The following is a 10,452-nucleotide window of genomic DNA, read 5'->3' on the forward strand; positions in this document are numbered from 1 at the left end:
TTCTACTCTTCTTCATTGACAACTTCCACTTCAACAACAAAAAGTCTTGATAGTTATTGCTAATAATTCTCCAACCCATGGAACACTTGCTATTGCAACCCCATGTCAACTCATTATCATCATCACACACCAATTCATCCTTTTCATCTTTTGAAACTATATCCATCTTTGCTATAAACCATCATTGTGTTCACAATCAGAAGCACTAAAATTCAAATTCAAAATCTTGATTGCTAATTATTACAAGTTTAGAGTTAAGGCCCTGTGCAAGTTCTACCATTTGGCTATGAATTTGTTTTGAACTTCTAGGCTTGGAACTAATTTGCTTATGTAAGCATATAATCCAGATGTTACTTTCTCAACAAACTCTATATTTGGATCATCATAAAAGACCTTTGGTAACAAAAAGGTGTTCTCTGCAAGCAATGAATAATGTAGTTAAAGTTCCCATCTTGCATCAATGATTTTAAAGAGTTCTTTATACTTGCCTTGATCCCCATCAAATTAAAAGCAGTGATAATGACCTCTTTAGCTCTATCCATTGCCTTTTAAATTATCCCATGGCGGGCTTCTTTTCAATTTTTAGCAAGCTGAAGAACATGAACAAAAGGACCCATAGCCTTAAGAGTGAAAACAACACCATTTCAAAATGAAGACATTAGAATAGTTTTGGTAACTCTTTTATCCTTTTGATTCTTTATCTATTTACAAAATATCCTTTATTAATTACTGAACATGGTTCATAAATTCACCTTTTGCATGTGAATGCATTGCAAATGTAAGATAATGATAGGCTCCAACTCGATGAAGAAGAAAGATGTTTAGATGATGGCCCGATATTCATGGCATAGGATCAAGGTAGAGGGATAACTACCTGCAAACATCCCTAGGTGGATGTGACCCATGCGTTGGGCAGAGATGATTTGAAGCTTCAAGTAATCTGGCCTACTATCTGAACAATCGCGAAACCACAAACCGAAAACTTATCCACACAAAATGTCCGGAAGCGTAGAATACGAATTAGGGAAAAACCGAAACTTTCCTCTTGCGAATTCATGAAAACTCATAAGAATAATGGTGGTAAGATAACTCTTATTTCTTGAATAATAATCAAACTTCAATCCTCCCAGGGGAGAAGGTACAAGGCTATTTATAGCCGATTTAAACTTGGGATTGAAGAAAACTATCTTATTAAAATTTGCTATGAAATCAATCTAAACATAGGAAATTAAAATTTGCTAGGAAATCAATCTAAACATAGGAATAACAACCTGTGGTTACTATAGAACATAAATAGCAATTGTTATGGCAAGTGCAATCTCTCTAACCTTAAATTTGGACTACTTCAATTACTTGATTTCTTGGCTAATTAGGATTTGATTTCTTTCTTTTTATTACTTCCCTGATTTCTAGGCTGATTGGGATTGGTTTAGTCTCCTTCCATAAATTGGATTGGTGTAGAAAAGAAATATCTTGACTAGTTTAGGCTAAAAGAAAGCCACATCTCTCTCTATTTTGCATGGAGCCTGCAAAGATAGACGCATTTTTCTCCTTGTGGCACATGTGAGTGTGAGGCCCACATGTGGCGTAGCTCTGAAGCAATGTGCCCTCTCCCTTTGAACTTGAAGCACTCGATGTCGAGGCTACTAGAAGACACCATGGTGGATGCAGAGGAAGATGTAGTAGTCGAAGAATTAGGGTGTTGATCACTAGGGTAAGAGCCCGATGAAGATGTCGATGTAGCCGATGTCGGCCAATGGGAGAGGTAGAGGTGGCAAAAGTCCTAGGAGTGGGGCCACCTCCTGTGGCGCCCTGAAGGCATTGCCAAGTGGGGGTAGTGGAATGATTGGGTATGGTGCGACCCCGACCACCACACTACTGTTGTTCTACTTTTGTTGCTTGATGTACAAGATCCTGTAGAGTGTTGTAGCGAAACATCTCCACATGATCCATAATCTCATGGTTAAGACCGCTTAAGAACCTCGACATGTTCACCTCTGCACTTTCTCTCATGTTGGTATGGATCATTAGGATCTCCATCTCCTTATAATACTCATCAACGGTTCTTGCACCTTGAACAAGCCATTGTAGCCTATTATATAGATCATTTTGGAAGTGTGGCGGAACAAAGCGGTGTCGCATAGCCTTCTTTATAGCATCCCATGTGTGAATATAGCCATTACCTGCATAGAGCCTGTCTTCCGATAACTAGTTCCACCATATTAGTGCATAATTGGTAAACTCAAGACAGGCTAGGTTTATCCTTTTCTCATTAGGAAACCCATGGATCTTTAAAATTTGATCACACCTTACCTCCCACTCCAAGTAAACTTCAGGATCTTCTTTGTTGCTGAAAGGTGGTATGCTTATCTCGATCTTTGCCATACTATCATGGCCTTCTCTATCTTCACCATAGTCATTGTCACGGTGTGGAAAATACCATTGTCCATAACCAACATGACCGGGCTCACGATGGTTATGATGGTCGTCAAGCCCACCTTGGGGTGGAATGCGCTCAGTGGGGCCTGATTAAGAGTCTCATGTAGGGTGTCTTCCATGACCTTTTGCATCTTCTCCTGCACTGACATAATCAATACTCGCAACCCAAGCTGAAAGTGGCTAATAAATACATCATACTCTACCCATGTGACTGGTGTATCTGCCACGTAGCACGAACCAATAGGGTTATTGTCATGATGACTAGCTTATGAACCTACCATGTTAGTGGATCTGAAGAAAAATAGGTATATATGTGGATTCACACAAATCTCACCTCATACTTACTAAAGTTCTTATGCCTTTTCATCAGATTGCGGTTGTTCCAGGTGATAGTTCTCCATATATGATTAAGCAATTGAACAGTAAGAGTCGAAAGAACTAGCTTCTATTTTTAGTAGAGTTTGGTGGGCTAAAACAAGGAGGGTATAGTATTGAAATCTAGTAGGTACAAAACAAGTAATAATATAGTACCTAGATTGTTGGTCCCAGCACCAAAACCTAGAAACTCAGGTTTTTTTTTGTTTTTTTTTTTTTGCAACTACTAAGACCGCAGCAACATTCCTTTCTTTTCTCTTTAGCGAGGCTTTTCCTTCTTTCTTCTTTTCTTTTGTGCAACGCCTTTTCTTGACCTTTTTATTTTATATTATTTATTTATTTTTTTTTATGACCAGCAACTAGATGAATATGAACTGATTATAAAATGCAATACTAAAGTAACTGTGCTAACGCAAGGGCTAGGTAATTTTTGGGTTTTATCGGGTTTGTGGACTATGGGCTGTAATCAATTAAAAAAAATATGAAACAACTGAGAATGAATTGAAAGGCTAATTTTGGAATGACTGATCCTACCATATTAACGAAGGCTCTGGTACCAAATGATAAGCTCCAACTCAGTGAAGAAGAAAAACGTCTAGATGATGGCCCGATCTTCACTACGTAGGATCAAGGTAAAGGGATAAGTAGCTGCGAATATCCAGGGGTTCATGCGACCCTTGTAATAGGAAGAGACAATCTGAAGCTTCAAGTACTCTGACCTGTTGTCTGAACAATTGCAGAACCACAAACCAGAAACTAATCCATACAAAATGTCAAGAAGCGTAGAGCACAAATTAGGGGAAAGCCGGAACTTTTCTCTTGCAAATTTTTGAGAGCTCACAAGAATAATGGTGGTAAAAAAACTCTTATTTTTTGAATAATAATTAAAGTTTGATCCTCTCAAGGGAGAAGGCACAAAGCTATTGGTGTGATGTCCTTATCAAATAAGATGCGTAAAAATGAGTATTAGCAAGCCTAATGAGCTCTCTTTTCTTCATAAAGTACCATACCATGCTCAAAATAGAAATGTGATTGTAGATGAAACCTATTAATGTCATTGCTCTCTCTAAAGTCTTGCTAACTTAAGGAATCTTGCTAATTTCTTCTAAAACTAGGTCAATGCGGCATGTTGCACATGGTGTCTAATAAAGGTATGACCTTTTTTTATTGTAATAATTTTGTATTGCAAAGAAAAACTAGCAACATTGGACAATAAGGTTATAGCACCAACAAATAGTAGAAAATAAAACAATTTAACATATGAAAGTTACAAAAAAAAAAAGAAAAACAATTACCAACTACGACAAAGTTACTTGCATTATCTGTAATAACTTAGACAACATTAGCCTCTCCTACATGCTTAATAAAAAAAAATATAGTAACTCAAGCATTTTCTCACTAATTTTACATATGCAGATGCATCATTGGATGTAACAGCATGGTTTCATCTAGGCCATTTACTCAAAAATTCATCAGAGTCCTACCTCTTATACCTGGTCTATCCATTTGACATTATTGTCTTATAATTCACTAAAGCCTCTCTATGACTCTTGAAGAAATCATTTGTGTATTCCAACTCTTTTTGGAGCAATATAACCTTCACCTCATGGTAGCTTGTAGGTTTAAAGTTGGGGCCATATTATATAAAGCTTCAATTTTCTAGTAATATGTATCTAAATTTAGCATAATTAATGGAAGACCTGCTTGGTAGAAAGAATGAGCAATATATTGACATGCTTCTTCTCTTTCCTTCTTGTAATATATATGCCAAATAATGCCAAGTATATAAATAGAACCTAACTATACATGCCCACCAATTATATCTTCTAAATCGTCCATACTAACAATCCAAGCTTCTCCCCCAAAAGGGGATTTTAGTAAATAACCAATTATAATGCTTGGGCTAAGGGTCAAGTTGGTAATTTTTCTTACATCTCCTACCCCTAGGGCCCAAGTATCGTATACACCACCAAAATAAAGAGCTTTGAGTACTAGAAGAAAAGCACCTATACCCAACAAAATTAAGTGAATACCTAAAATTGTAGTAATTTAATTTCTATCTTTTCATACATAACCTAATAATGGAAAGGATTCTTCAAGAGTCTTAGGTCCAAGAAGTGCATGATAAATACCCCAAAAGCCTAAGATTGTAGAATACATTAAGTGTATCTTTGAGATTTTCTTGCTTAAATTTCCTATGTTTTCTCAACTCAACCACTTTCTCTAGCTTCTGATATATTAAGGAATGCATTTAACATTTGTTTCTAATCCAATATTTATTCAGTTTAGAAATGGATTAGAAATAGGAAATTTTCTATTTCTAAAAAGCTCATTGCTAATTTATTAGTAACATAAGCAACAATCTGTTATAAATCCGTTTCTAAATTCTGAATTTAGAAACATAATTGAAATGGAATGCATCCATTTTCAAAATTTAGAAATTGATGAAATGGAAAATATTTTGTTTCAAATTTGTTTTTAGTATTACAAATAGAAATGATTCTATTTCAAATTCGTTTCTAAAGTTAAAAGATAAAAAACTACATTTTAAAACATATTAATCTGTTTTTTTTATTCATTTCTAAATCCCAAGACAAAAATATTTTTATTTCTATAATTTATTGAAATAACACCTGTTATAACAAATTTGTTCGACCAACAATGCTGACAAATAATGATTCCATTAATTCATTTTAGTTAAAGATGTCAAAGCAAGTTTATTTAATTAAGAAGTCACTAACAAATACCAATAAACTGCAAGTCATCTTGGTGATCAATATCATAATCATCGTTTGCTGGCTGTGAGTCCTAAGTGGTGAACTGTGAGTAGTGAAGGATCTTGGCCTCAAACTGCATCATTATATTATGCACCTAATGCATCATTTGGTCATGATACTAATCTCTCTCCTCTCTCATCTTGTTCAGACTATACTGAAGCTCCTTATAATTATCTTGTAACTGATCAATAGTCTTATACAGCTAATCTTAGCTTGTAGCTCCTTAGATGAAGTACCTGTAGATGAACTTTGAGATGACTAGGGATAGAAAATATATGCCTGGGAGCCCACTCCATAAGCCTATTATTTTTTTTTACCCTCCAATAACTTGATAGAATAGATCTACTTTGTCCACAATAAGAGGCCCATTATCCCTTTCTTGTATTTGAGATGCCTAATCCACAAACCCCAAGTAACGATCTTAAATTAATCAATTTGAGAAGTCATATATTATGGTTAAGGCAATTGAAGAATATATCATGCAATGTAATCAAAGTCTATAATCTTAGATGCATATAAATAGATTATTCATCCATAACTCAAATATACATAAATAGATTACTCATCTATTTACATGAATGGCCTGAGCTCTTGCATCAATGAACTCAGAGATATTCTCTTTCTATGATTCACTTCGAAAAGCTCATGTGGAAGAGGGTTACGACCAAGCCTCGATCACTGGAATAATATAACAACTCGAATCAAGTTAAAATTAAAGTTAGATTAAATGTTATCTAGAGATTCATTTAGATAAATATAAATGAGTTACTGGTCTCTTTGCATGGCACATGTGGGAAATGAAGCTTCATGTGTGCTAGGATATACAAGATCTAGGTCCTTTAACGTTAGTATAATAAATTTCAAGCTTCAAACTTTAAATTCTAGGAAATTCCATGCTTCATTTCATATTTACCACGCACTGTTACTCACATGTATGGTTTTTCCTGTGATACTAAGGACTTTTTATTGGTTTTGTGTTGTATTTTGGGTGTGTGTAGTAGTGTATTTTGAGTAGTATGTGGAGTTTTCTCGGTTGTAGAATGGTCATTTCTATTGCAGAATATTACTATAGAGACTGTGTAACTTCTTGGAATCCAAAAAACTACACCGGCATGTATTTGCCCGTGTAACTCTTTGGAAGCTTAGAATAGTGTACTATAGCAGTGGTACTGTATTAGACATACTGTAGCATGTTACTGTATTAATTGCTAGTAAAGTACTCAAGGTGTTATATGGACGTATAGATGCAATACATGCCTGTGTAAGGCTTTTCTAGTTGAAGAAATTAGGGTATTTTTATAATTTTTGTGCCCAAAACCCTTTTTACTCTCTTCTTACTCTATTTTTTTCCTCATTTCTCTTAGCCCTCCTCTTTGGATGAGAGATCTCTGCCTTGAATCCCTTCATCCTCATCTTTATAAGAAGCTTTGTTCTCCATCCAATCTCCCACTTAGAGCTTGGCAAGGTATGATCTTCATTCTCCTTGTTTCTCCAAGCTTCCTTACTCCTTGAAGATAGATATAGGGTTTGGAATTGTTGAGATTGATGAGCTTTGTGTGTGCCATTTTCGTTTGTTAGATGATAGGAGCATGAGTGGAAGATGTATACTTTCTTTTTTCTTCAATTTTGTTGGATTCATGGATTTCCATTGTGCTTGATTTCGAGTATACTGTAGTATTACTGTAGCACCAATGAATTTTGCTTCTTTCTCTTATTTCCTTGGTTTAGAATAGAGTTGATCTCAATGAAAATTCTTTGGAATTCATTGAATCCAAGCTTGAGTACTCAACCTAATCCTCTATTAGAGTTGCATTGTATATAAGTTTAAGTTTTTTTTTATGCATTTGTTCTTCATGTTTTCCTTGTTGTTCATCTCCTTGTTGGTTGGGTCTTGTTGTGTGTGTGTGTGTGTGTGTGTGTGTGTGTGTGTGTGTGTGTGTGTGTGTGTGTGTGTGTTTTGTTAGGTGGTGAAAGCTCGGCTTGAGACAAGGAGCTGGTGGAGGAGTAGCACCCTTGTGAAAATTAGTCTCCTAAGTTTGTGAGTGGGTTATGTTGAAATGCATGATTATGTTAGGATCTTTAAATGCTTTTAATCGCTTGATGAAATTGTTTCTTGGTTTTACCATATTTTAAATCGATGTTTTGGCTGGTTTGAAATGATTTACTATGTTTTTGATTTTTATATGAAATTCCTAGACATATGAATGTAAATGACTATGATTTTACTTGTATTCATGGATTTGAATGGTTTGTGAAACATCCTTGTTCACATAGTCACACTTCTGACATTCTATATTATGAAAATGATTTCATTTCTAAAATGCGAATGCTTGTCCTAAATGTGGACATTGTGATATGTTTGAACTTGAATTGTATTATTCGGACACCCTAGGTCTTGAACATATATACGAAAGTGTTGACTACAGCTTTGATGTTCTTGCCAGGGTTTAGTTTTGATGGTGATGAGGTTGTATATCCACCTACTGCAGTAGTGGGTCCTCATAATCCGGCATATAGAGGCGGCATGGTGGACCTGAATCATGTTTGGTACCTATTTCATGTGCCACAGACAATTCTTGATTGGGTAATGCACAGAGAACCCAAGGTCACAACATGGGGTTTCTGTGGGCCAACGTCATTGGCATCAAGACCTTGATTGTTCCGGACTTAGTTGTGATGACGACTAAAGTTGGAGAAGTTTTTTCAGGCTATTGTGTTTGAGAATGGTGTTACATTACAGTTTTTGCAAAACCATGATTTCTTCTATTAGATAATTAAATCGTGGACATCCTTTATGTTTTTAAATATCTTTTTCAGAAAGATGGTTTTATTGATGAGTTTGAAATAGAATTAGACTGTAGTTTCATTTGGATTACTGCATTATGCCAAAATCCTCCTTGTGAACAATGAAGATTTTATTTAGTCTCAGAATACCAAAATGTGCATTGCTAATGAGTTTGTGACGAGTTTCATTATGCTTCTTTTTAAAATCCGTATTCTGCCAAAATTGTTATTAGTGAATGTTGGAAGCTTCATTTGATTAAATTGATTCTTATGCTCATTATGTAACCAATATATATATATATATATATATATGTTGATATATACATGTGCTAAAATGTTTTGAACTTATATGTATACTTGTAAAAGCTTATTTATTTGGATTTAAATGTTGTTCCATATCCTTTTTGGATTATACTAATCCACTCATTGAGTGACTTTAGTTACTCATCCCTCTCCCCTTTTTCCAAGCTATAATTTCTAGTGCCGTTACTGTGAGGTGGAGTGCCTGTCAACTACTTGTCTCTTCCTTCTTCACCTCTAGTCTTGGTGTATATCTGTTTTGAAGCATGGTAGCATTGTATAAGGAATAGGGATTCACTAGTGTCTTTAACTCAATGAACATGTATTAATTGCATATTTGTCTTTTTGTAAACCTTAGTTGTATTTTGTTATTTGGATGTTTCTTTGAAACTTCATTGACATACTTTATGAAAATCTTGCTTCCCTATGCAATTATTGAATTTTATGCTTGTATAATTCTTTACTTGTGATTCGTGTTTAGCTTTGTGCAAATCCAAGAAGTTATATGCCTTGTAAACTAGAGGGTTGGGTGATGTGTACCTTTCCGCAGGTTGTCGCGTGCCAGTCTTGTGGGACAAGGCGTGACATTTCCTTTCCCTTTTCTTAAAGTACACATTAGTGATTAATAATGTTTTGCAAACTTTTATTGTCATACCATCTTGATAACAAATGAAATTGACTTGTCCAAGATGAAGAATTGACTTATACAAGATGAAGTGTTTCTGTAGTTTAACATAAAGAAGAATGCATATTATATATAACTATATATTTAAACAACTAAAAAATGGGATGAATTTATTCACTTAGATTTCACATTGTTACCTTTTCAAAATGATTCATAAGCCTTTGTAGCTAGTAAAAAAATATTTCTAAGTTTGTTAATATCCTATAACTAATTGTGTTCTCTTCTAGGTTTAACTAATTATTTTAGTTGTCTTATTTCATTATCAATTATTGGTTGTGAGGCATAAAGGTTTTTAATATTAAAGCTTCACTTAATAGTACTATTTCACTATACACTATTCTGCTTTTCATCTAATGAAATTTATATCTCAATTTACAGTAAATTAACTCTATGATTACTTATGCATAGTGTTCTCACTCTACATATGTGTTTTATGCACACTAATTTACATGTAAGCTACCACATTATATACTACCTTGTTTGGCCTTGGATGGTAACAAAATAATTTTACAATCATCCGTAATTTAGAAGACATGGTGTCACTTAATAAGTTCATTTACATGATAATATCTCATTGTTGCTGAAAAAATAAAAGTGCATTACTATGAATTTATAAGAATAAAATTTGTGAAATACATGCAAATAACATATGTAGAAAAATCATTTGATATCATGAATGTTATAACCATCATGTACTGTAGTTATAACCATCCCATTACTGTAGCTTTTACAACCCAGTACTGTAGATTTTATCTGGCACTGTAGCTCAGGTATTGTAGCAACCTGAGAATTTATTGACAACTTCATCCCTTTCCTTCTTTTCCCTAATTTTTCCATTCTCTTCTCCTACCTCTCATTTCCTTGGCTTTCCTTTGGAGAAGATGATGAACTTTGGATGATCTTTGTCCTTGTTGCTAAGTTAGCTCCTATATCCATCATCCATTCTTCTTCCTTGGGTACTAGAGGTAAGCACTTGTAAGCCTTGTTCTTTTCCTTGTTTTTCTTGGATAGAAATAATGGATTAGGGTTGTATTTGTTGGCTTTAACACTTGTAGTTGGATCTCCTTCTTGCTAAATTGCCTTGGAAGCCTG

The sequence above is a fragment of the Dioscorea cayenensis genome, chromosome 2 (assembly GCF_009730915.1).
Source record: "Dioscorea cayenensis subsp. rotundata cultivar TDr96_F1 chromosome 2, TDr96_F1_v2_PseudoChromosome.rev07_lg8_w22 25.fasta, whole genome shotgun sequence".
In the NCBI taxonomy this organism is placed as follows: Eukaryota; Viridiplantae; Streptophyta; class Magnoliopsida; order Dioscoreales; family Dioscoreaceae; genus Dioscorea; species Dioscorea cayenensis.